Below are 26425 nucleotides of genomic sequence, written 5' to 3'. Positions count from 1 at the left end.
AATAACAACAATGGGAGTTAGAAGAGAATGTAATAATGTCTAAAAATTCTTTAGGTAAATGATTTCAACCTGGAATTTTATATACTGCCAAACTGTCATTTAGAGTAAGGATATCCTCCAACAAGTGAAGTATCAAAAATATTACTTCTACAAACCTTTGACCAGAACAACTAGGGGATATGGTATGCCAAAACCAGGAAATAAATCAAGGGGAATGATGTGTCTAGAACAGCAGTCGCTAACTTTTTGGATCTTTGGACCTTAGCAACCTCTCATCTAGGACACATACACGGGGAGAAAAAAGTGTCTTAGGATGCTAGGAAAGGTAGATTGTAGGGCATAAAACGTAAATGTAATCACAGCATATTGTTCCATATTTTGTTGACTTTAACATGCTATCAATTATAAAATAAGTCATTATTTTATGTACAACTAGAGAAAGAAAAATCTCTGCAATCAAATGACACAATTACTTAATGTTAGTTTTGTGTGATGAATGAATCAGTCACATCAGTCCCTTGTTGCTTTGAAATTTCTTTTTTACTAAGGGATTTGGTGTACTTTCTGGTCTTAATTGCTGTGATAAGGAATCATTTCCACACTCTCATTAACCAACATAACATAGTTTCTCTACTCATGGGTATCTTTTTTCTTTAGTCTCATGCAAAGCACTTGGTTATGCTTTGCAAGAAGATATTGAATTGCTATCATTCAACCAATGACAAATGTTTGCTTTACCAGTAATAAATTTATGCTCCAGTACTCTCCTTTTTCTATGTATACAATAACTACTTGTTTTAATGCCAATTTATAGTGTGATATTTCTGGAGGCATTATGTATGATAATTACATTCAACATGTAAAGTGTTTATCATGTATGAACTCAGCTGAAGCGATGACATTATCAATAGTTTTGACCAAACTTACGCATATACTATGACAACTAAATCACAATTCCCTGCCTAACCACAATCGAAAAACACAGCTAGAGGTAAGAGATGTTAAAATCTGAGGAAAAAAGAATTACATAATAAGGTAGCTCATCTATGATTAGGATAAACATACTGATCTATATATAAAAGCCTAAGTGACTGTTATGACTGGTCAACTGGTCACTATGACGTGCACTGACCACCATGGGCAGATGCTCAATGCAGGAGCTGTTCCCTGATGGTCAGTGTGCTCTCATAGCCAACCTCCCACACCCACCAGCCTGTCCCAATTGGCCCCATAAGATTGGGTGAGATGGCCTTGATCAACCCTGATCACCTGCCAGGCCTAGAGATCCCACCCATGCACAAATTTGTGTGCCAGGCTTCTAGTAATACTATAAACAATGAATATGAAATAATCAAAAGTTGATATATACCTGTATTAGAGGAATGGCTAGGGGAAGGATATATATATATATATATATATATATATATATATATATGTGTGTGTGTGTGTGTGTGTATACATATACATACATACACAACTATATATGATGGTTTTGGGTGCAACAGTGTTGAAGAAAAGCTAAACCCTTAATTTTTATGGTGAGAGGACAAATGTTAATGCCTGATCTTGAATATTCATGATGTACAAGTAAACATGTTATTGAAAGATAATATTAACACATAGTAAATAACTAAAAGAATTGAGAGAGGTTGTCTTTGAATAACAGTTCTGGGGTCAGAGGACTCTTAAAATAAGGCTTAAGCTATTTGAAATTTTAGGCTATGTACATATAACTTTGATAAATAGAAAGTTTGAAATAAATCAGTGGCAGCATAAAAATTGCTCACATGATTTTCCATTTTTAGTAAACTATTTAGGAGTTTATAAGCTTAGTTGACATTTTAAAATCTCAGGAATAATTTTCTAACAGGAGAGAGAACACACCAGATGTGATATGAAATACACCATGGGTCTGTATGGAGTAATTACTTATACTGAACTAAGAAAGAGATCTGTGTCGTTACTGAAACTGATTTTTCTTTTTTGGCTCAGGTATCATCATCTTACCCAAACTATGTAGACATAAAAAACTTTCTTCCTCTAAATATCTTATAAATGTTGGCATTTACAGCTAGGACTCTTTCCACCTCTCTGCATGTTAGCAGTCTTGATCGGCTGGGCCTTTCGCCTTCCTCAAAGTGCCTTCCTTTGTATAGTTTTCAGATCAACTTCTGTCCCTTGTGCTTCATTGCCTCTTTGTGGGCTCCTCCTCCTCTGCTCATATGGGAGGTTGGTTTTAAGTTGGTGGATCAGATTTCTTAGTCAAGAGGCAGTATCTCCCATATCTTAATCAGATCTTTTTTTAAAATATATTTTTATTGATTTTAGAGAAGAAGGGAGAGGGAGAGAGAGAGAGAGAAACATCAATGAGGAGAGAGAATCACTGGTTGGCTGCCTCCTGCACATCACTTACTGGGGATTGAGCCTGCAACCCAGGGATGTGTGCCCTTGACAGGAATCAAACCTGGGACCCTTCAGTCTGCAGGCCTACACTCTATCCACTGAGCCAAACCAGCTAGGGCTTAATCAGACCTTCTTAATTAGCCTATGAGGGTAGCATGATATAATGTGAAGAGCACTACAGAACAAGTCAGGAGACTGGATTCTTATCCAAGCTGGGCTATCTAGTGTCTCACTTGCACCGTAGTTTTCCCATTTGTTCATGGAAAAGTTTAGAATAGGAGCTTTCTAAGGCATCCTGCCCTTATAGTATTGTATGATTCTGGGCATATGCACTTATCTAAATGCTTTATTACTAGATTAAATCACAACATAAACTAGTAATTCTGATTTTTTGGTAAAGCTTTATCAGTGTGTACAATAGGTTGGGAAATAAGAACTTAAAAGAAAGAGATAGACTTAAATTACTGGACAAAGAAAATAGCTGGATAAAGGGCACAGAACTTTCTAAAGTAAAAAACAACATTGATGTTGCATTCTATACTGGTAATGTAGATATAGATGACATTTTAGGGATAAATGCTTCTTAACTAGTTGATGCACACTTGTGAGTGAATGGGGTATATAGTCTGTTTCTAAATATTGCTTCTAAGCAAATTAATGACGTTAAATGTTAATCCATTGGATTGTGACCTGTTACGACGATCACTGCTTGTTTTATGATGTCACCAGTTAAGAAAGAAACCGACTTGGCAAAATCAGGTGAATCACTACCTTGAAAACAAGCCATCTAATCACAGTTAATTAAAACATTAGAAATTCTCCTGAAAACAATATCAGACTGTGGCGAAAGAATGTTCAGTGGATCAAAATTATACAACACTTAAGAAAAATATATCCTCACTTCTGTTGCTGTATTTAATGAAAACAGCAATAAACTTTGCCTTCCATGAGAAGAGTTATGTGAGATTGGAAGGCCTTCAATGACAAGGCATGCTGCACTGTGCAAGTTGTATGATCTTTGTGCTACTCACGGGGAGCTGACCTACAGTTAGAGGACAACTAGCTTTTCCTTTCTCAGTTCCACCGCCTCTGCAAATGCCATGCATAAGGGGGAACCAGGTAAAAGTCACATAGAATGTCAACTTTGTGTTCAAGCAATCGCACAAAGCCCTTCAATTGTACATGGAACAAGTCACTACCTCATTGGTTTTCAACTATCTGAGGATTGTGTTTTTTTTTTAGGTTCATCTATCTAGACCCCATTCTTTGAAAAGTGGCTCAATTTGTCTATAATCTATATGTTTTGTTGAAAACTACACTAAGTGCGGGTTCTAATATCAATCAAAGATTGTTAAAAACTTTTATTAGGACACTAAACCCTTTAATGAAATATTTTTGATACAACCCATTTATCTTAAAACCTACCTGAATTTTAGACCTTTATTTTATGGTCTTTGGGATGGAAATCTTACTGATATGCTTGTTTCTATAATATTTAATTCAATGAAAATAACTAATGTAGTCTACTTTAATCATCTTTATTCTTTTTCTTTTTAGGGGGGTTTTATTGAATTATTTATTCCATATTCCTCAAAGTATGGAGAGCAAAAAATAGGTTATAAATTATGTTACTACTGCTTTTCAATATCTCAATCCCATCTTTGACTTTCCCTCATTAGTAGAATCAATACCCATAATATGTGGCCATTTCCCAAAGATAATGTGCAATTTCAGAACTTCACAATTTTTTATAGATCAAAAAGAAAAAATATATATCTTTCTAGATTACCTCAACTCATTTCTTTCCTGGTTCTTGTCTAGTATAATAGGTTAAAAAAAAAGATACAAAGGAAATGCAAGTTACAAGCAGATTTCTTCTTCTTTGCCTCCCTTCCAGTTTTGTTTTCTGTTATTATGGACTAAAGATAATAGAGGTATGAGTGAGGCGAGTGGGGACAAGGGAGGCAAGATTGGGAGATTCTGACATACCTATTTGGTGGGAAATTTTCTTAACAAAATCTCCTCCCTATCAGGTCTTGACGAATCTCATGTTTTTGACATAGATGGGAGGCTACTTGGTGAAACTAGTTCCACATGCGGTGAGGAACTGCAAAGTGGCTTTAACACGTGGCTGACTGACTTGGAACATGCTCCCTTCGCGGTGGAGCACTCAGCAAGGCCCTCGGAGGTTCTCTGCTTGACAACCTCAAACTCTTCTTTCCGTTGTCCCTTCCCTGCCTGCACAGAGCCCCAGATTCCCAGGCCTCACACCACCTCCACAGGCTTTAGAAACCAAAGTCTTTCTTGGGTAAGATTTTTCTCCCATCTTTCCCTGGACACATTCTTTAATTCACACACACACATGCACATACGCTACTTTGCAATGAACACGATGAAGGGGAGAGAAAGAAAGGTGAAGGCTCCAAGGGAACAGACAGATCCCGGCTTTTATCTCAAGTCTCTTTGCTTCTATGGTTCATGGGACTTTGGTTTTGGAGTCTCAGCCCAATTTGAACGTTCGAGCTGCCTATTACTGGTGGAAAAGGGGGGCAAAAAAAAGAGCCGCTTCCCTGTCTCTTTGCCTTAATCTGCTGTTCACGTGGAAGAGTGTGCGGCTGACCCAAACCTCGCTGACATGTCAGCGTGCAGCCGCAGGACGAGGGGTGTTTGATTTATAAATGGAATGTATAATAGGCACGATGCCTTCTGAGCCGACCGTTCATGGAAAATCACATGCCGCTCACATGAGGGACCAAGATCTTTTTTTTATTATTTTAATGAATTGAGTTTTGTCAGTGCACCAGGGAGATAAGAAGATACCTGCCAATAACCCTCTGATTGTGTCCTCGGCCAATTGGTGGGCTTGAACACGGGTACCCCTCTCGTCAATTGAGTTTGTGTGTTAAGTCAAGGTTTAGCTTTGGATTTGAAGCTCTCGTTCAAACAAAGCCACAGACGCTCCAACTCCGACTCCCGACGGTGGAAACCATCACATAATTCCTCCTCTTTGTTTCTTTAAAGAACACGGGGTTGGTAAAAAAAAAAAAAAAAAAAAAAAAAAAAAAAAAAAAAAATCCATTTTGGGAAGACTTGGTCTGAAGATAATGATAGTGAAGATGAGAAAAGACAGCAGGTTGTAAGTTCTGGCCTAAGTTTGGAAAGAGGGACAGGGGGAGGGGAGGGTTGAAAAGGTAATAAACTACAGCAAGGCCAACAGATCAACCAATGCGAGAAAAACCAACAGGTAACAAGGGGCCTCTGGAGCTTCTGAAGAATAGAGATCAGTAGAAAAGCGTTTTGAATGAGAAATAAAATGCTCCTTCCTGTCAGGAAGAGAGGTGGATGGTGCTTGAGAAACAGGGAAAAAATGCAATTAAAACCCAGATATGAATAAAGATCAGGTGGGAGAGGATGTCACCCTGTGGCCTTTGGAACTGTGTTTCTGCTGCTTCCCCAGATTATTTTTTCCCTGGAACAAAGGAACAATGTTGTGGAAAAGTGGGTGCCAGATACTTTAGGAAAATGAGACACAGTGAAGCGGATAAAGGAGACAAAGACAATCGCAGTCATAGGCAGTAAACCGAAGGCAGCTGAGGCCTGAGACAAAAGGCGAAAACTCAGAGCCAGCAAGATGACTGAACCATGGGAAGGAAGGAGGGGAAGATGATTCACAATGACATTTGAAAGACATCGGTTTGAATATTTATTCGAGTGTTGCACACTGCTTGGCCTTGGGGAACTGCCTTTGTTCAGCAAGCCATTTCCTAGTTTTAAGGCAATAAACAGGAAGAGAGTGTGAAAGATGGCCACAGATGCTTGGTCCATGGCGTTGAGAGTGAATCTGATATAAGACTTTGGCTCCGAGAGGCTGGTGGGATGGAGGCATTATTGCCGAGGAAGATTGTCTCTCTCTCCACAATCAGGTTCCAAGAGGAAATGCATGGTTAAAATGCTGTGAAAGGATTCCTTGTCATGAGACTAAAGTTTCCACCATGTCCTCTTCTGGGGTAATTCCACTTCTATTTAATTCATCCTGGATACAGACAAGAATAAGAGAGTGAGCAAGGTCAACTGTATAATAAAGAAAGCTTGGAACCCATTAAGTGATTCACCTTTGAGGAGGGCCTCATGTCTGTATATGTATGTATGTTCTTTCATGTAAACATGCCCATCAGAGGAAGTTTTTTATTTTTAATTTTTATTTTTATTGATTTTTTACAGAGAGGAAGGGAGAGAGAGAGCTAGAAACGTCGATGAGAGAGAAACATTGACCAGCTGCCTCCTGCACACCCCCTACCGGGGTTGTGCCCGCAACCAACGTACATGCCCCTGACTGGAATCGAACCTGGGACCTTTCACTGGGACCTTTTAGTGGTAGACCAACGCTCTACCACTGAGCCAAACTGGTTTCGGCCAGAGGAAGTTTTAAGTGAGACTTATTAGTCCACCAGTCTCATTAATTTTCACAGAAAATAAGACAGAAGGATAATTCATAGAAGAGAATGATCATCATCCTTTAGGATGCTCTGCTGTTATCAAAATATCAGTGATAATACCCCAAGAATGGTATTCCTATTGTTCTTAATAATAAAGTGAATTTTTCCTGTGCCAGTCAAGGATGTATTTATATAACTAGTTAGTGGGTGTTTATTCTGGCAATGAAAAAAAATCACCCATAACTGTGGAGCTGCTCTTTAAGCATTTATTAGTAAAATTCTGCCCCAAATGGGAAAGAACCTAAACAAATTTCAAAAACTGAAAATTTAGTTTCCCATGGAGGTGAGAAGCAAAGGTGGAGAACAGAATTGCCCAAGGCATCAGTGAGCCCCTGAGTTGGTTGGCAGTGTTTGGGTGTAGTTAGGGGAAAATGATCTAGAGCACTCTGTCATGGAGGAAATGCACCTGCACTGCCATTGGAGTGGACAAGGAACTCGGTGCTGTCCAGTCCAATGCCCAGAGCAGCATAGTGGCCACTGTAGAGGCTGAGTCAGGGTTGGTAAAAATGGGGCAGTGGGAACGACAGCACTTAGCCAAAACATTGATTTGCTGTTGGAAAGGAAATGCAGGTTTAGAATCAACAGTCAAAGAGTGTTGTGACCTTATGTCCTCTGCAGCTGGGCAGCAACACAGTCTGAAGAAGTAGAAGCCCACAGTCTCTTCATTTGTCCTCCTGTACCTTAAAGAGCAAGTATCTTGACAAAGGTCAGCTGAGTTAGGACAATCCATGGATGGTTAGTTCAGCCAATAGACAGAGGTTATGCCTCAATCTTCCCAAACTGGTGGTATGGAATCCTGAGATTGCTCCATCACATGTTAAAATGGTTCCCACATTCCTGAAAAGAAAAACTAATGCAGAGGCATTTATTTTACATAGAATTCCAGGGTCCAAATGTAGAGGAGCCAGTCCTACTTACATATATCTCTATCACATCCTTAGTTGGCCGATGCTTTTACTATGTGTTAACTCATTTAATCATCAGATGATTATTTGTTTTGACTAGGTAAGGTGATTGAGGACAAAGGTCATGTCTTGTTTGTCACCAGTTGTTGCCTATATAGAGCAAAGCCCATGATAAATGTTTGTAGAATAATGAAATTATTTAGTATCCAGAGAGTTAAATGTCTCATTAATAATTCATTTAGTTTCTATGTTTCTTGTGTAAAAAATATGATGTTTGGACTAAATTTGTCCCCATTAGCTGGCTATGAGAACAAATCTGGGTTTTTTTTAAATGAACACATTCCACCCTAACCGGTTTGGCTAGGTGAATAGACTGTCAGCCTGCTGACTGAAAGGTCTCGGGTTCGATTCCAGTCCAGGGCATGTACCTTGGTTCCGGGCACGTCCCCAGTAGGGGTGTGCAGGATGCTGCTGATCCATGTTTCTCTCTCATCGATGTTTTGGACTCTCTATCTCTTTCCTTTCCTCTCAATAAAAAAATCAATAAAATATATTTTAAAAAAAGAAAAGAAAAGAAAAAGAAAAAGAACGCATCCCCAGGCTCCAGCCCTGTCCACATAATTGGAATATCTCATTGTGGGTCCAGGGAAAGCAAGTTGAGGACTAGAAGAGCTCTCAGCACCCATCCATCTTTAAGATTCTCTGAAATGAATGGCTCCTTTAGTATTTTAAGTATTTACCATTAATTAAATAGCTAAGTAAGGACAGTGGGTTTTCGAATCTTTGCCTTGAAGAGAAGAAACACACATACACGCAAACATGCTTAGCTCACAATACCATTTTATACACTTTTCAGAGAAGCTATGCTGATTGCTGTGAACCCTTTCATTTATGCAGCGTGTTGTCAATGACTTCATCTCCTTATCTTGTGTGGTTTCGGCAATAATCCCCACCACCACCATTGTGTTTGATTTCTGAGACCCATGCTGACAGGTCAGAGAGGAGAGAATGGAGGAGTGAAGACAATGAGAACAGAATAATAAGAGGTAGCATGTTTGACTCTTCTGGTCGTTATGGGATTTTTGCAATGTTAGTGAGCTAATTGCCATTTAGAAAGTTGTAGTTGTCTGTGTTACCTGGATGAGCTACGCTTACACAGCTGCTTCTTGTTGTGGTTGGTAATTAGATGGTGATTTCTATCCTCCAACAGGCAAATTTGGAATCACATTAGGTTGTTTCTACCTCAGGGACACTGCTGGGACTTCGGGGAAGTTGTGACAGCTGTAGGGTGAGATTCAGGACAGGACCTGCTACAGCCACATGGGATGGAAATAATAATTACTGAGGAATTTCTAAGAATATATACAATCCAAAATGGAAATGGTAGTGTTTCCTTTCTTTTTGAATGAGTATAGTGTGGACCCTTTTGGGTTTAAGGCCACATTACATAAAAAATAAAGACTATTAAAGACTCACAGCCAAGAAGACAGGAAACTTCATTTTTATGCTCTCAGTGGCAAAGTCAGGTGAGAATATTTCTGAGGGAAAGACCAAGATTTGAGTGGATATTCCCAGAGGCAATTGGTTGGACCTTGTCTTAGGCAACAATGGTGTGTGTGTGTGTGTGTATTTGTGTGTGTGTAGGTGTATGTATGTGTATTTGGGGGCAGAAGGTGTGTGGAGGAGAGAGGGTGATCACATTCTTAAAACTCACTTAGCTTCAAAGAAGGAGGAAAAGGCTGTGGATTATTTTGGCTAAATGCACCCAAGAACAATTCTCAGTCAGGCAGTCCTAAGACCAATGAAATAAGTTCTTACCTTCATTCTCTGGAGAGACAGTTTCTATTGAGAAGCCTTTGAAAGCCACAGGTGTGGGAGGTAGCCTGGAGCCCCTCTGAGAGGCGGCCAGGAATGCATACGTGAATGGAAGGCCTCCTGGAGCCCAGGAAGAACGTTTCGGGAGAAGAAACTCAGATCCATGGAACAACTTTCGAGTTGTAATTAGCACATACGCAGTTACAACCATCTAAGTCTGTACTCACAAAATGGGGGAACTTAGAATGGCAGAAAATTTCCTGTGTGTGTGTGTTTAGATTTCAAGTCTTTAAATTCTTAAAAAAAACAAAAAAACAAACCCACATTAGCATCCAATGAATGTATCAGGAGTTAATTTATTTCACAAATATTGATTGAGAAACTGTACGCCAGTGAAGAAGCTCTTGTGTTCTCTTTCATCACGGGCTTTTTCTCCTGTGAGTCCTCAGCCTGGACCACCAGAGCCTTGAGACACCTGCTGCCGCCATAGAACTGAGGCCCAAAGAAATGCCCACAGCCCCCTTCCCGCACTCTTCCTCTCAGGGCATGGGAGCTGGGTCTGAATAAACTGGAGGAATACAACAAGTTGTTTTACAGATATATTCTTTACCCCCTCACTCCAGAAAAACTCATTCTTTTGAACATAAACTATTAGCTTGTTTACCTTCAGGAAATAAAAATAGTCATCACTTTGAATTGCTGTCAGGTGATCTCTCCTCATTGATGCTCTAATTCCCCTCACACAGACCTATCACTTTAGGAAATGTACTTTTCCTCCCATAAAGCCAGAGGCAGATAGATAGAGATCAGTTCAAATACAAAGTCACACGAGATACAAAGTTGAAGGGACTTGCTGAATAGTTCACCTTCTGCACCAACCTACACACACACACACACACACACACACACTATTTCCTTGAAATTAATGTGAGACTTTAGGGTCTATGGTAAAGACTTGGATTGTGGAGGGTTAACGTTTATGGAATGTGGCAAACATTAAAACATAACATGACATTAAAAATATGTCGGGGCGATGTCTGCAATATTTTTCAAGTGTTTAGACCACTGCATCAAAATCACCTGGAAGAATTGACTTTAGACTCAGCTTCTATTTAAAATTATTTAAAAGTTTATATAAGAGAGTTGTAGAAGTCTAAAATAAGATTTCTGGGGTTGTGGCGTTATAATTACACCAAAGAATCCTCACTTTGAATGAGCAATCGACACTGGCATTCAGACCCTGGGGGTTTAGCTCTGTGACTGATGCCGTCCATTTGTCCGCTCCCAGGAAGCCTCTGGTCAGTGCTCCTTCCTTACCTTTTCCTTCTCCTCTCCCCCCTCAGCCGGGGTCCTCTCTTAGGATTCTCTGTTCAAATGATCTGCATTCTGATTTGCAAATTCTTTCTTTTCTACATTTTTATGTGTTTTTCTTTTTTACTTTCCCCTCCTCTTCCAGGCTTTTACCAATTCTCAGAGAAAGAACTTTAGAGGCTATTTCTAAACACAATGTCGGAAAGGCCTGGCTATGCGTTTGTCTTCTTTTCCATGGTTTTCTCACTCTTCTTCCTCCCTGAATAGAGGAACACAAATGAACGAGACAGACCTAAATGCCGCCTTAGCATAGTCCATTCAGGACGTTCCCAGATCACTATGCTCCCTCAGTGACAATATCGATGGTGATGATGGTAAGTGTTTATTTGTGGCTAATGCCATTTTTGGACAGCTTGCTAGAAGCTGGAGTGGAAATACACTGGAGGATGAATGGATGAATATAAATGCATTCTCTGTAAATAATGATGGTCTGGAGGAAAAAACAAAGGAATAATTTCCACCATTTCGATTCAAGGGATTAGCTGAATTGAATAAATTAGCCCATTAACATTATAGTATCATAAAACAGAAAGTATTCAATAAATATTTGATGACTAACTGAAAAGTTTGTTTTTGTTTTCCTCATTAAAATATGTGAATCAACAAAGCTAAAAATATATGGCTCTCCATGTGGGAAAGCCATGATCACTAACAATCAATCTGTTTCGAATTTCCACAAATTATCAGCTACATTTTAAGGACTCGGGGATTGTTGACATTAACCTGGATTTCTAGGAAATCAAGATTTGGTTCAAATTGAAAGATGTAAGATTTTATGAACCCAAAGATTTAAAAGGCATTAAAATAAAATAAATGTTGACTAATCCCTTTGGGAAATCAGCCTAGAATTAGATTATGTTCCTATGATAAATCAGAACTTCTCAAGAAAATGAATAGAACACCAGACACATATTAACATCTGTGTTTTATCTGGAAAAATATAAAGAAAAATACTTGTAATTCTTGTTTGGAAAATTTACTCAATTTTATTTAAATGTGGTATCATAGAATAGTGCCATGAACACACTGGCACCATTCTATTGTTTTTTCATGGGGGAAATAATGTTCACATCTGAAAATATTTAATCATAGAATGACACCGTTACAAGGATCATTATAAACTTTGTAGAGAAACCCCCTCCCTCACAAGGGGAAAGCAAGGCTCATAGGGAGGCAGGATCCACTCAGGACAAACCCATGTTTCTCAGCAGAGATGTCTAAGTGCAGGGTCCATGGTTCTCAGCAGAGATGTCTAAGTGCAGGGTCCATAATTCATATTGTCTCCACAATCACCATCTTTGACAGTTGATCTCTCTCTTTTTTAAATTCTCACCCAAGCCGAAACCGGTTTGGCTCAATGGATAGAGCGTCGGCTTGGGGACTGAAAGGTCCCGGGTTCGATTCTGGTCAAGGGCATGTACCTTGGTTGCGGGCATATCCCCACTAGGGGGTGTGCAAGAGGCAGCTGATCGATGACTCTCTCTCATCGATGTTTCTAACTCTCTATCTCTCTCCCTTCCTGTCTGTACAAAAATCAATAAAATATATTTAAAAAAAAATAAATTCTCACCCGAGAATATTTTTCCATTGATTTTTTTAGAGAGTGGAAGGGATGGAGGAGAGAGAGAGAGAGAGAGAGAGAGAGAGAGAGAGAGAGAGAGAGAGAGAAACATCAGTTACTTGCCTCTCACATACCCTGAATGGGCTGGGAATTGAGCATTCAACTGAGGTATGGGAACCCACAACCCTTTGGTCTGTGGGCTGATGCTCTAACCACTGAGCAACCAGCCAGGGCAGTAACCAATTTTTTTACTGGATTACTTGAAATCTGAAGTGTTCTTGGAAGGTGGTAAAATATGATGCTTCATTCCTCAAACTCTGGCCGCAGAACTGCTTTATATACTCTTAAAAACTGCTGAAGACCCCAGAGAGCTTTGTTTATGTGGGTTATTTCTATGAACAAATGTTACAAATTAAAATCGGTAAAATTTTTAAGGACAAGAATACACAAACTCACATACTATTAGCCTCAGTGCTGCCATCAACACACAGCATGAAGCTTTTGGAAAACTAAACTGTATACTTAGGAGAGAATGACAGTGAAAATGTGTTAGTGTCATGAAGATAGTTTTGGCCTTGGAGAAGCAGGCTGCTGTGATGAGAACCACTGTTATTCTGGTACAAATTCTGGCTCTGTCACTTACTAATTGGCCAAGTTGGGTAGCCTCACTAGGATTCAGTTTTTTTTCATCTCAAAATGTGTACAACAGTGTCTCTCTTGTACGTTTAAGGTTAGTATTCAGTGAAATAATGTATATCAGTACCATTGCTTAGTTCAGGGTAAGCAGTCAGTACTGGGAGCTGTTAGTAAATGGGGTTTGTATCTGACTGGGAAGACCTAGCTTATCTGTGCCCAGCGGTTATTACATCATCGGTCCTATTGGGGTCCTATCCAGGGTGATCTTCCATCTTCAATTTCCACTCATTTTTGAGTAAAGCAATAATTGTTTTAATAAAAATGCCAGTTTTCTAAAGTTACTGTGACTGAGCAGAGAAAGAAGATAACTTAATAGTTATTTAATACTTTTTTAATTTCTCAGGCATTTTTAATATATATTTTTATTGATTTCAGAGAGGAAGGGAGAGGGAGAAAGAGAAACATCAATGATGAGAGAGAATCCTTGATTGGCTGCCTCTTGCACGTCCCCTACTGGGTTACTGAGCCCGCAACCTGGGCATGTGCCCTTGACTGGAATCCAACCTGGGACCCTTCAGTCTTCAGGCTGACGCTCTATCCACTGAGCCAAATCAGCTAGGGCTTCTCAGGCATTTTGATTGATTAAAGAGGAAGACTGACATATTTTATTGACATTACTCAATTTTCAGCAATAAAATACATTTGCACAGAATGACCTCTATAAAGATGGTATTTATACAAAGGAAGAATTGGGCTCAAGAGCTGTTACAACAAATATGACTAAAGTTAGTATCTCTGATCTCCAAAACAGATTTTCAGGTATAAGCCAATGTAACTTGTTTCTGTTCTCTTTTAAGTGCTGACATTCCAATGAGATAGAGTATTGGGAATTTGCTGAGACCTGATTTGGTTCAATAACTTATGATTAGCCATTGTTTGTGGGATAAGGTGCATTTTGTAAGAAAATGTCTTGCAGTATATGGAAGAGATACATAGGTCTAAGATTTATCTTGGATCCATTGTGTAATTAAGCATAATGTGATAATATTTACAACTAAAATCCCCAGGAGTACCTTCTTCTTTTTCTTGCTGTTAATAAGGTGTCCACTTCATTAATGTGGTCACCAAAAACCTATGTTTATATATGTTAGGAATTTACATATTAGGAGTGAATTGTCCACAGAAATTGGAGTGAAGAGACAAGGATTACAAAAATATCTAGATTTTTTCTTTTTGAGAGAGAGAGAGAGACAGAGAGAGAGAAGAGAGAGAGAGAGAGAGAGAGAGAGAGAGAGAGAGAGAGAGAGAGAGAGAGAAAGTAAGTCATAAGGCACCTGAAGCTTTTTCTTTATAGCAGTGTCTGTGGTATATTAACTAAACTTCTCACTTCTATGGAATTCTCCTTGGAAACGGAGGGTTAGCATTGGAGCCTGACTCTGCAAGAATTGAGGCCACCAGCTGGATGAGCATGGGAGGGCCTACCTGTGCTCAGAAAGCTGTGGTAGGAAATGGATGTGACTTGATTCTACTGATCGAAACATCCATATTCCAAGTCACATGGATGAATCTTGGATGAGGACATTTTCCTTGGTGAGATACATCAGTCACATATGGATAAATACTACAGGATTCCACTTATATGAGGTGTCTAACATAGTCACAAGCATGGAATCAAAGAAAGGAATAGTGGTGGCAAGAAGCTGGAGTGAGAGAGAATTGGAGGTTGCTAATCGCAGGGGAATAACATTTCAGGTAAGCAAGGCAATTAAGTTCCAAAAAGCACTGTATCTATTGTATGATTAACAATAGGTATTACACACTTAAACATTTGTTAGAGGGGAAAAATATTCTTACCATCATAAAATAAATAAGTTCTTTAAACTACTCTTTTCTCTGAACCTTGCAGATATATGTACTGGCTCCTGAATATAAAAGGCAGCATTGTCAGACCTGAGGCACACAGCTGCAGGGCTTTCTCTGAGATCTATAACCAGGTATGAGCACCCCAGGAAAATCCTGACTAGTTACCCCGGTATGTGTCAGAGCAGTTTATGTAAAGCCCTCCACTAGCGGTGAATTATTTAAGCAGAATCTGCCCGGTGAGATTTGAGAGGACATCTTGTGAGTTTTAGAAGCAAAATGCCAATGTCTGCTGTCATCCTACTTGTTTTTTTTTTTTAGAGAAATCTGCAATAGCAGGAAAAACAGAACTCTGGCCAACAATGAAGAGGGTAAATAGGGAGCTACTTCAGGCGAGGAGCCGAAAAGGACCCTTGCCAGGGCCTCCAGATGTTTCCTCTGGCCTTGCCTCATCTCTTCGGTTTTATCTGTCTTGCACTCTTGCCAATTTCTTCTACCTAATTGCACACAAGCCCCTTTTCCCTCCCCCACCTCCCTGCCCCGACCAATAAATAGTCTCTGTAATGTCCTTAAATAAGTCAGAGGCTAAGAATTGAGAAAGGACCTGTTGACAGAAGGGTTCACCATGCTCCAAACAGAATCTACTTATCCACAAGTGTAAAAACACATCCTTATCTGTTCTCAGCTCACTGACTGATATTTCCATGCCATCTCCAGAAGGTGTTTGCGTGCCATGCCAATGGTCTTTCTGGAGCCATGGAGTGAAGAGGGAATTTTCCCCAGAGGGCAGAAGAGTATGCGTGCTGGAGCCAAGCAGACATTTCCCAGGCTCCGGTATTGTCCTGTTAGCCAGCAATGAGCAGATGTTAGCTTCTTCTGATGCACAAGGAAGAAGAGTGCAATGTTCTCACCATCCTGATGTCATCTCCGATTGTTGTTTTTGCTGTCCTTCTAAATAATAGCGTTTCTGGCATGAGGACTTATCTCAGGATTCAGCCCAGTCGTGTTCTGAGATCCCTGGGCCCCGACGCTGATGGATTTATGCAGGTTGTGATTCTCTGACTAATTTGCTTTGAATGAGGTGAACACTTGGGAAAACCAAAATGTCATTTCCAAGATTTTACATCCTAACGGGAAATACAGCAGGAAATGTAGAGAGAGAAAAATATTTTTCACCTCTGAGTGTCAAAATGGACTTTTTGTTTGTCGTTTAAATTAATTGGAGAAAAAGAAAAGATAACCCAGTTATATTTTGTTCTTCTTTACACAAAAATTGTAAGACCTTGCAATACTTCTGTTTCTTCCCCTTTTGCTATCATAAGTGATTTTAAACATTCTCCATGCGGCTGGAAACGGAATAATTTCATGGCTTCCCTGTTGTGCTATGTGAATATGTAGGTTAGTCTTTTTGCCCTGAACGTCTCCTCACACTTCTGTTAAGGAGCCCAGAATTGAACCTCTTTCAAAGGAAGTCACCACAGGGGAGGTCACCTGGAAACTCAGGACCAGAGGTGGATACCACTCCTGACCGTCTCTCTCCTTTACTTCTGCATGGCACTGTCCTGTACCCTTCGGAGGAATTGTGATCCTGACTTCGCATAAAAGGAAACTTTGGTGGGGGTGGCTGGGTAACCTGTTGAAAGGAACAGAATCAGTAAGTGAGGAACCCACGTCTGACCACTTGCAGGAATCATTCAATGCTTCGGGTACTTCATTACAGCCCAGTGAGAGGCAGTGAGGGGAGTTCTGAGGACCAGCAGTTAATGTTGGTCTGGACATTTGGATGAAATGAAGTAAAACCTGCGGAAGGCTTTGGATGAGTTTCTGCAATAAAATTATCTTTTTCTAATTCTTCAGCCCAAAAAGCTCCTCAAATAGATCCAACTTCAGGGGGCTTGCCCTTCTTTCCCAGGCTCTTTCAAGGATGGTCCTCTGTAGGGTGTCAGTGGGGACCAGCTCCATGCGGTTCCTCCACCAGGGAAAGGATGAGGGGAAGGACGGGGCTGCCTGGCGGCTGCTGCTGACAGAGACCCAGTGGTCCATACATTCCCCGCCACCTGGAGGCTTCCTTTTCTTTACTTAAGCCAGTTTTCTTCTAACTCTGTGTGTTGGCGAAAAGGAAGAAGATGTGATTTAAAAAACTGGGTCACACGTCCCATCAGCATGCCTGAAGCACTCAGAGGAACTCAGTACGATTTTTAAGAACTTCAGTAGGTCTGTACTTGGAAACGATCCTTAGTTATTCTGTTCCCTTATACAATAGAATTGTCTGCATGAGCAAGCCACACAAACTCTCCAGGCCTCACAGTCACATAAACTTTGAAATGAAGAGGGTGACTAATGTAAAGTTTTGACAATGAGGTTCTGCAAAAATCCAAATATATACCAAGGCCAGCACGTAGAAATAAGTTGATGGAGTCGACCATAAGCTCTTCAAGGGCAGGGACCACCTCTCTAATTTCTTTTGATTCCTCTAATGCTTGGTGCTTAGCGCCGAGCAGGTGTTCCTAAGCCTCCTTGGCTGTCGAGCCAAGTGCTAAGATTCAGAAGCTTTATTTGTCCGCACCAATCTGTGCTGGGGGCCTTCCCTGCCAAAAGGGGCCGTGAATTAAAGATTCCATAATTAGACACCGTGCTGCCCCGGGCACTCTGTCCCTGCTTGTCAGTGTCCCCACGATGGCACGTGACAGTTGCCGGTCTCTCCGGGGCACCTGTTCAGCTGATGGGAATGTTAATTTTACTTTATTTTTATTCTGCACAGAGGAAAGCACATTATTCAAGCCCATTGAAGAATTTATTGCCACTTAAAACTCAAGAGAGGGATTATTCCCCCCTTCAATGGCAAGTCATGGATGGGGCAGTATAAATGACAAAACTGAGAAAAGGCCAGTCTGCCTATGGAAATCAAACACATGTAGTGTAAACAGTCTGGAAAGGGATATGTGTGTATACACTTTAATCCTATTTATTTGGCACTTACTATGTCTCACAAATTTTATGTAGGGCATGCTATTATTCCACTTTATCTTCACTAAACTCCCATGACAAAGTTAGTACATTATTAGTCCATTTTAGAAATGAGAAAGTAGGTTTAGGAAGATAAAACAGCTTGCCCAAGGTCAAGGAAATGATAACTGGTGAACTGTAGTGTCTCTCTCTCTCTCTCTCTCTCTCTCTCTCTCTCTCTCTCTCTCTCTCATCCCTTTAATTACTATCCTCTCCTCTCTCCCACAGCCCCTCCGTTTTTAAAAATGTTTTTTATTGATTTTTTTTTTTACTGAGAGAGAAAGGGAAAAGGAGAGAAGCATCAATCTGCCCCCTGTTACCCCTACCAGGAATCCAGCCTGCAACACAGGGCTTGAACCAGAAACTTGCCACCAAAAGAGCCACACCTCCCGTTTTGTATGTAGGAAGGGAGATAGCTTCATTGTTTTTCTCCTGCCTTCTGATCTACAGTTAGTGCTGAACAGAAAAGTTAGTAGTTTTTTGAAAAATCTATTTTTTAAAAAATATATATTTTATTGATTTTTTACAGAGAGGAAGGGAGAGAGATAGAGAGCTAGAAACGTCGATGAGAGAGAAACATGGACCAGTTGCCTCTTGCACACCCCCTTCCAGGGATGTACCCGCAACCAAGGTACATGCCCTTGCCGGAATCGAACCTGGGACCTTTCAGTCCACAGACCGACGCTCTACCACTGAGCCAAACCGGTTTCGGTGAAAAATCTATTTTGATTGATTTGTTTGTAGGGTTCCAGAAGCTGGAGGTATTTTGTCATTTTTTTCCCCAAGTGCTTGCCTCTTCCAATTCTGTAAGTTTAGTTAAAGAAAGAAAAGGAGCCAGGACTGGGAATAATAGCAATCACAAAGACAGCTCCAGGTCTGCAGTTAGTGGTTACTGTTTCACTGGATCCTTATAACACACCTGGGAGGCAAGTGGGGCAGTATGGCTGAATCTCGTTTTACAGACAGGGAAGGGAAGCCTGTGTGCTGAAGAACATGTGCAGGACCACTCAGACGGTGAGGAAAACTCCGTACTCAACTCCAGATCATTGACCCTACGTTTGAGATGCTTGAAAATACAGAGTTATGGTTTCAATAATCAGTTCCCAGAGATTTCTAGAGGATTTGGGGCCACTAGTGATTTCATCCCACTTCCCCACCATTCCCAACTCTAAACCTGGTTATCAGTCCTGACCCAAGTAGCGGTGGGGCTGGCAGGCAGCTCAGAGCAATGAAGGCCTTAGGCTCCATGGGAATTCCAACATCTGGGAGAGGCCCCAGAGAGCGGAGAAAGAGTGATAACATGGATAAAGACACTTCTAGCCAAATAGGTGAAGATCAAACAAACATGTAGAGAAGCCTGGAAGATATTTACTGACTTTAATGAAGAAAATAAGACTACTTAAGGGAATTCAAGGATAAATAAGCAAACAAAACAAAAACATTTTCCAAACTAAAAACTGAGATTTGTAAACTAAAATATTCAGTACAGAACTTGAAGGAGAGCATGAACACTGTTAAGATTCAAATTAATATGACCAAGTGGGGGGAAAAAAATGTTAAAGCAAAGAAGAAAAAAAAGCCGAAGACACCCAAAACAAACAAATAAATAGTCCAAACAAACAATAACAAAAGGTAAGAAAATTATGAGGAAAAGATAAGAGACTTGAAGGATAGATCCTGGTCAAGAAATCTAAGAGAGAACCAAGCTGGACTAGCCTATGAGGTTCAGATCAGTTATGATGGTGAGGTTATTAATTTGACTTGTTTCTATGTAGTGAATATTATGTATGTGTGTATATATAATAAGTTTATAGTCTAAGGTATAAAGAGACATTTGGGGAGAAACACATATATATATGTTGTACACAGTTTGTATTACTCTATGTGAGTATATGTGTATATATATTTGCCCCTCCTCCCTCATATCTTTGTCTCTACTTTATGCTTTAAGTTTAAAGGCAAGATCTGTATGGCTATATTCTGTGGTGGCTAGAGAGGTATTGAGTTTTGATAACTGATTAACTTTTGCCTTTCTGATTCATTTCTTTCTCTTTGTACTCTGGCCAGAACTTTAGGCTCTTGACAAATCCTTGTGGAATAGGGAGGAAAAGAAACTATGAGAAATGATCTTAGGGGGTGGGTGGGAATGCCTGTTTTCCCCAGCTCAGCTGCTTTCAGGCAAAGTTGTGAAACAGTCCTTGGTCCCCCATCTAGCTGTCCATCCACCCCCACCTCAGGACTTGGCAGCTCCTCATTTATCTTGCTCTCTCTCTCTGTCAAGAGTCTCCCATCCAAAAGGGCACCAATCATTTTTTTCATATGTGAACTTTCCAGGAGCAGTTTGTGATCATCCTTTTGGTTCAAATTTGAAAAAACAAAACACACAAACAAACCGACAAAAACCTTCAAAGGACTCCTCTTTAAGAGAGATGAAACTTCAGGTATTATCAGGCTATGAAAGAAAGTATTTGGGTTCAACAGAGCCTCTCACGAGTTCCTCAAACAACAGAGATTGGCCCATTGGAGAATTATTAAATAAGCACCAGCAAGTTGGAAGGGCAGGCTCATTCAGTCCATGGGACAAAGGCACTGAGCCTACCATCTATTAGTACATTTATTAGTCCATTTTAGAAATGAGAAAGTAGTTATGTGGAATGTAATCAAACAGAAAGAGTTCATTCACCGGGTGCTAGCAAGGCCACCCACGAACCATGAGAATTGCAGTGGAGAAAGTTTGGCTATTTTGTTAGGAATGGTGCCACCCAGGAAATGGGAAGTTAATGCTCAAAAGCTGGAACTCCATGTGTAGGCTGCAGATCATGTAGGGCAGCATCATGCGATGCTGTAGATCAGGAATGCAGTGTCGTGCTGGGAGCCGATTGGTTGGAGGTCTGGGTAATGAATCATTTCTCCAGGCCTTGCGGACAGCTCTGAGGTCTGTTCCCATGTCCCTCTGTCCCAACTCATGGAAAAGTAGCCAGGGACCGTTCCACCTTAGGGCTGAGGAACTGAAATGTAACTTAGGTCAAGATGTTATCTTTAGCCGGCAGAGGTCCAGACCATTAGCCAGGGCCAAGGCTGCCTTTCCTCTGCCGCCCAGAGGTTATTGATTATCTGGGGGAAAGGTTGGGTCTCTAAGGGGTAGAGAGAGAAGGAGAGAGAGATGATTTCTAGAGCTCGGATTTAAAGCTAAAGTCAGTAATGACCCTCAGCTTCACATCCAGGCAGATGTTGGGTGCAATTTCCTTTCCTACACCCACCTCCCCAACTTACCCAGTTCTAGAGTGAAAACCATGTGTAAAATGCTCTGCTTCTTTAAAATGGACTCAAAAAAGGGAAGCCAGATGAGCACACAACCCATATGGAGGAATATTCAACCTGGAGAAACTGAGCAGAAAGAAAAGTAAGCAAACAGCCAAGAGGCCGTCCCATTATTATTAATTTAGGCATCAGAGCGAAACCTGAAAACACAATGAAAGCAGCGAAGACCTTGGTTGTAAGAACAGAGGAGAATAAGGCAGAATTAAAGAGCTGGAAAACTCACACTGTCGGGGGGAACGTGAGGGGGTCTCCCCAGAGCCCGGCATGACTAGGAGGGGGAAGAGGGTGAGCTGCCAGGGAAGCTGGAGCAGGTGCGGGGCCTGCGAAGGGGCCTGTGGAACTGCATTTGCCTGCAGAGTTCCTTGAATCCAGATCAACGTGGAAGACAGGGAGACTGAGGAGGCAAGGGGCGTGCAGAGTGGGGCCCCAGGGCCTGCTCTCTCTTCACTTGCCTCCCAGACGGTTGTTCAGCCTAGAGAGAGGGGTGAATGTTTGTTTGCATGAAGTTAGGTCCACATATAGTTGAGCCTTAATGGATGGTAATTTCTGCTTCTTTATTCTCAGGACAGTTTGAGTTTTGGAAGTGACAGTCCCTCCTTCACCAAACTTGAGTCAAATTCCTCTGAATTCCTTTCCCAACTAGGCCTCCTCCACTTTTGGATCTCCATGTCTGTCTTGAACAAGAATTCAGTCAAGTTGATTTAACAGAACCTTCCCACTCCTTGCTAAGTTTTTCCCAGCTCAGGTGCTTCCTGGTCACCTTCAATATAGGATTCATTTCCTCATTCCCTACCGTCCCAGGTGATGTCTGATCACCCTGGTCTGCCTAAATCCATGGTCAGCAAACTGCGGCTCGCGAGCCACATGCGGCTCTTTGGCCCCTTTAGTGTGGCTCTTCCACAAAATACCATGGCCTGGGCGAGTCTATTTTGAAAAAGTGGCATTAGAAAAAGTTTTAAGTTTAAAACATTTGGCTCTCAAAAGAAATTTCAATCGTTGTACTGTTGGTATTTGGCTCTGTTGACTAATGAGTTTGCTGATCACTGGCCTAGAGCAAGAACTTTGTTAAGTTGATTTAGCTAGCATCCCCCTTATTCCTGATGTTTCCTCTTAGTAATTTTCTATCCACAGACCATAAACCCCAACCCCTCTGTTCCTACACATCCCACTTTTCCACATTGCATTCAGAGTATTGCATTCATGGTCCCCTTGGATGCCTGGGTCCCAGCAAGATTCTCATTTAAGTGGTCTGCATGTGACATGGGTAATGGAGAGTTTTAATATATTTTTATTGATTTCAGAGAGGAAGGGAGAAGGGAGAGAGAGGGAAACATCAATGATGAGAGAGAATCATTCATTGGCTGCCTCCTTCACACCCCCTACTGGGGACCGAGCCCAGGACCCCAGCATGTGCCCTTGGCCAGAATCCAACCCGGGACCCTTCAGTCTGCAGGCCAATGCTCTATTTGATTGCCAAACAAGCTAAGGCGGGCATGGAGAGTTTTAAAAGTTCTCTCCTATTACAGAACCCTAATGCAAAACTTGCAAAATCCTAATTTCTATTCTAATTGTTCCCTGATGAAGTCTGCCTTACTGTTTTAATAAGTGTCATGAATAATTTTTTTGAGAGAGAAAAGAGGATCCGTATTTTCTGATAATCTGGGAATGAGCAAAAGCAAATGAATTTGAAATGAGGTACCTAAGCATCATTTCAAAGGTATCATTCAGACCCAAGGGTGTGTTTTATTCTGTCGGCACTGTGGTTCTCTTCTCTCTTCTTCTCCCCCTTTCAATCCTCTAACTCCATGAGCTCCCAAATGTGGATAATTCATAAGTGCAAAATGTTGAAGATGAAGTCAGACTTTTGGGGCATAGTTTAGGCCTTCGTTACTTCTCTCCTAAATCAGAGCTTCCATGCAATATGAATTATAATGTGCATTCATATTGCATGGAGTCTTATAGTTGCCAGCACCGTAGCAATAGCACTGGGCATTTGCTAAAATGGCACTAAACAATTGTTAGTAAACTAAATGCAACTTAGATAAGCCTCTTGCAAAGTGTAAGTTTTAGGATTTAAGTTTATGACCATACTTCTCATATTTCTCTACTGGTGACTCTTCATTCCTTCTGAGGGTTCAGTCAGGCCAGATTTCAGAATGGCTGTCTGTTAATATGAGTGCTCCCAAGCCTTCCATTGCTTTCCCTTGAAGTATTTCTCAGCCAACACATCCTTATTTTTTTCTGAAACTATGCTGTATTTTCCATGCTGGGGTGGGGGAGAGTGCTGGTCAAGCAAGGAGGTGGGACAGAGTCTTTTGTTTCCTGCTGAGCTGATGGAAGCTTTTCCTGCCTGCCCTGCCCTTAGAAAGAACTGCCTGCTCAGGCATATATTGATGGCAGGGAGAGACTGGAGCTAAGGGTAAGGCCGGAAAAGATGTGCAAACCTTTCGGAAAAATCCAAAGGAAAGTGCAGCAATTGCTAAATTTAAATGGCTATTCTTTGGGATGCCTTTTTTTTTTTCCTTGAGGGCAGTTAATATTTTAACTCAAGATTTAAGTTGGAAATGTGTATGGTTATAGAGAAGAAGAGGAAGGTTCTTTAATAATGAACAGAAATATAATCCTCACCCCCTAAATCCCTGCACTTAATTTTAGAATTAGTAAGACACCTGGAAGGAACTGAACAGAAGTGTGTCTGAAGGATTTTGAGAGTTGGCCATACTTTTTTGCAAATGAACAGCAGGCTGTGTTTTGAAAAGTATTCTTTCACATCCAAGGAGACAGCCAGGGACTTATCTCTTGTTCTCTTCTCCTTGGATGACCTTTGCCAACTATAAGCTTTTAAAAAATGCATTTCTTTAGAGTAGTTTTAGATTTACAGCAAAATGAAATGGAAGGTACAGAGAGTTCCCATATACATCCTGCCCCAGACATGCATAGCTTCCCCCATTATCAGCATCATCAGAGAGGTACCTTTGTTAACAGCTGATGAACCTACATGGACACACCGTTATCACCCAAAGTCTTTAGTTTACATTAGGGCTCACTCTTGGTGTTCATTCTGTGGGTTTGGACAAAGAATAAGGACATGCATCCATCATTATAGTATCATATAGAGTAGTTCCACTGCCCTAAATATCCTGTGCTCTGCCTGTCTTCTCTCCCTCCCCCTGCATCTCCTGAGAACCACTAATCTCTTTTCTGTCCCTATGGTTTTGCTTTCTCCAGAATGTCATATAGTATGTAGCTTTTTAAAGTTCTTTTTCATAGTAATAATACATTTACCTTTTCCCTATGTCTTTTCTTGGCTTGATAGCTCATTTCTTTATTTTAATTAATTAATTTATTCCTTTCTATCTTTTTTTTGTTTCCTTTCTTGCTTTTTCAGTGCTGAGTAATATTCCATTATCTGAATGTGCCACAAACTTGTTAATTACTTCCAGGTTTTGACACTTATGAATAAAATTTCTACAAACACAGAAGGATTTTGTGTGGGCATAAGTAAATACCAAGGGGTATGATTGCTGGATCCTAAGGTAGAATATGCTTAATTTTGTAAGAAACTCTCAAGCTGCCTTCCAACGTGGTTGCACCCATCAGCAGTGAGTGAGAGTTCTTGTTGCTCCACATCCTTGCTGGGGGGATGACCGCTTTTGGTGCTGTCAGTGTTCTGGGTTTTGGCCCTTCTCATCCATGTGTAGTGGTATCTCCTTGTTGTTTAATTTGCATTTCCTGATGACCTATGATGGGGCATTTTTCATATGCTAATCTGCCACCTGTATATCTTCTTTGTTGAAGTTAAGCACCAACTCCATGTATGTCTTTTGATCAGGCTGTTTATTTTCTAATTGTTGAGTTTTAAGCAAACACCAGCTTTTTACCCAGTGTCTTTTGGGACCAACTTCTTATATGAAGTGATATGGACTGAGATTAATTACTAAGATTCAGAACCTTAAAAAGAAAGTGAAGATTGAGAACAAAACCAACTTTTTGTGAGATCCGATTTGGTTTAAACCAAAGATAAAAAGGATACCGCATGAAGAGCAACAGCTGGTGGGATTTAGTCCTGGAGTCATAAAAAAATGGGAAACACAGTGCCAACTTTTTCTGGTCTGTCTCCCGCTTTTCCACAGAAGCCATCCCAGTATCATGGGTCTCAGTGGCCTTCTTAGCTTCACTTAGTTCCCTTCCACAAATGTTAGTAACAGGGCTAGCCTTGTCGCTGTGTCCTCCATCAGTTGCCTTTCCTGAGCACAAAGTGGTGTGGAGGAGACATGGAACAAAGCTCTAGAATTGTGTCATTCAAAGGAGGCATATAGGTTTTTTTCAAGTCCATTTGTTTTGTTCCCCAAATCTGCAGATGGCTTGCACCCCATGAGAGGAGTCAAAAAGGTGAATGGCAGCGATCTAAAGAAAATCTTGAGAAATGAATAGCTGGAGGGCCAACGCAACAAACCCAGGTAAGTGGACAGCCACGAGTGTGTACGCCTTCCATGCAGACTGAGCTCTTTCAGGGTGAGTTCTCCCAACGTGGACCCGGGAAGCTGTTTCGGGAGGGAGATTATGTTGAACTTGGGTCCCCATCTGCCTTCCCCCATTTGTGCCTCCTCCCTTGGCTGTTGCAAGGGATGGATATTCCTCCTCACTATGCGTAAATGCTGTTCCAGGAGGGCCATGGAACCTTGACTCTCATATGCGAGTGTATTGACACGAGCTTCTGTTTTGCTTGTAGAGATCTCGTCCTTAGGCAATGGGTTACTTTGCAACAAAAGTGTGGACTTTTCTCCTTAGAGCCTTGTAGTCGCCATCTCTGCCACATGTGGTGCGGTGTAACTGTGGACTGATAAGGTGTGTTATTTCATCCACATTGCCCCTGGAACACGACTTACTGTATAGGGATCACTCTTGAGCCATTTTATGGCTCAAGAAAATACTTGTGATACTGGTTAGTTTTCCAGACTTAAAGATAATTGTTATATTTGTATCACTTCATGTGTTTAATTATAGACCCGTGCCCCCCAAAGAAATAGAACACTGAAGATAAGCATGCT

General features: G+C 40.9%; 1 long non-coding RNA gene across 2 annotated transcripts in view; it reads left to right on the top strand.

The window, feature by feature from the left end:
* The window catches only part of LOC118721221, a 37045-nt gene extending 11058 nt beyond the window's left edge, over positions 1–25987 (top strand). The window contains exons 3-4 of one of the 2 annotated variants that reach the window (XR_006741942.1): positions 15094–15181; positions 25735–25987. This is a non-coding gene — a long non-coding RNA (uncharacterized LOC118721221). Of the gene's footprint in view, positions 1–15093; positions 15182–15764; positions 18188–25734 lie in introns of those variants that run through there. The other variant, XR_006741941.1, reaches the window with a different exon arrangement.
* The last annotated feature ends 438 nt before the right edge of the window (positions 25988–26425 follow it).

Source organism: Pipistrellus kuhlii, unplaced genomic scaffold (genome assembly GCF_014108245.1).
Source record: "Pipistrellus kuhlii isolate mPipKuh1 unplaced genomic scaffold, mPipKuh1.p scaffold_m20_p_18, whole genome shotgun sequence".
NCBI classification, from domain to species: Eukaryota; Metazoa; Chordata; class Mammalia; order Chiroptera; family Vespertilionidae; genus Pipistrellus; species Pipistrellus kuhlii.
This window is presented reverse-complemented; position numbering and strand designations above follow the sequence as displayed.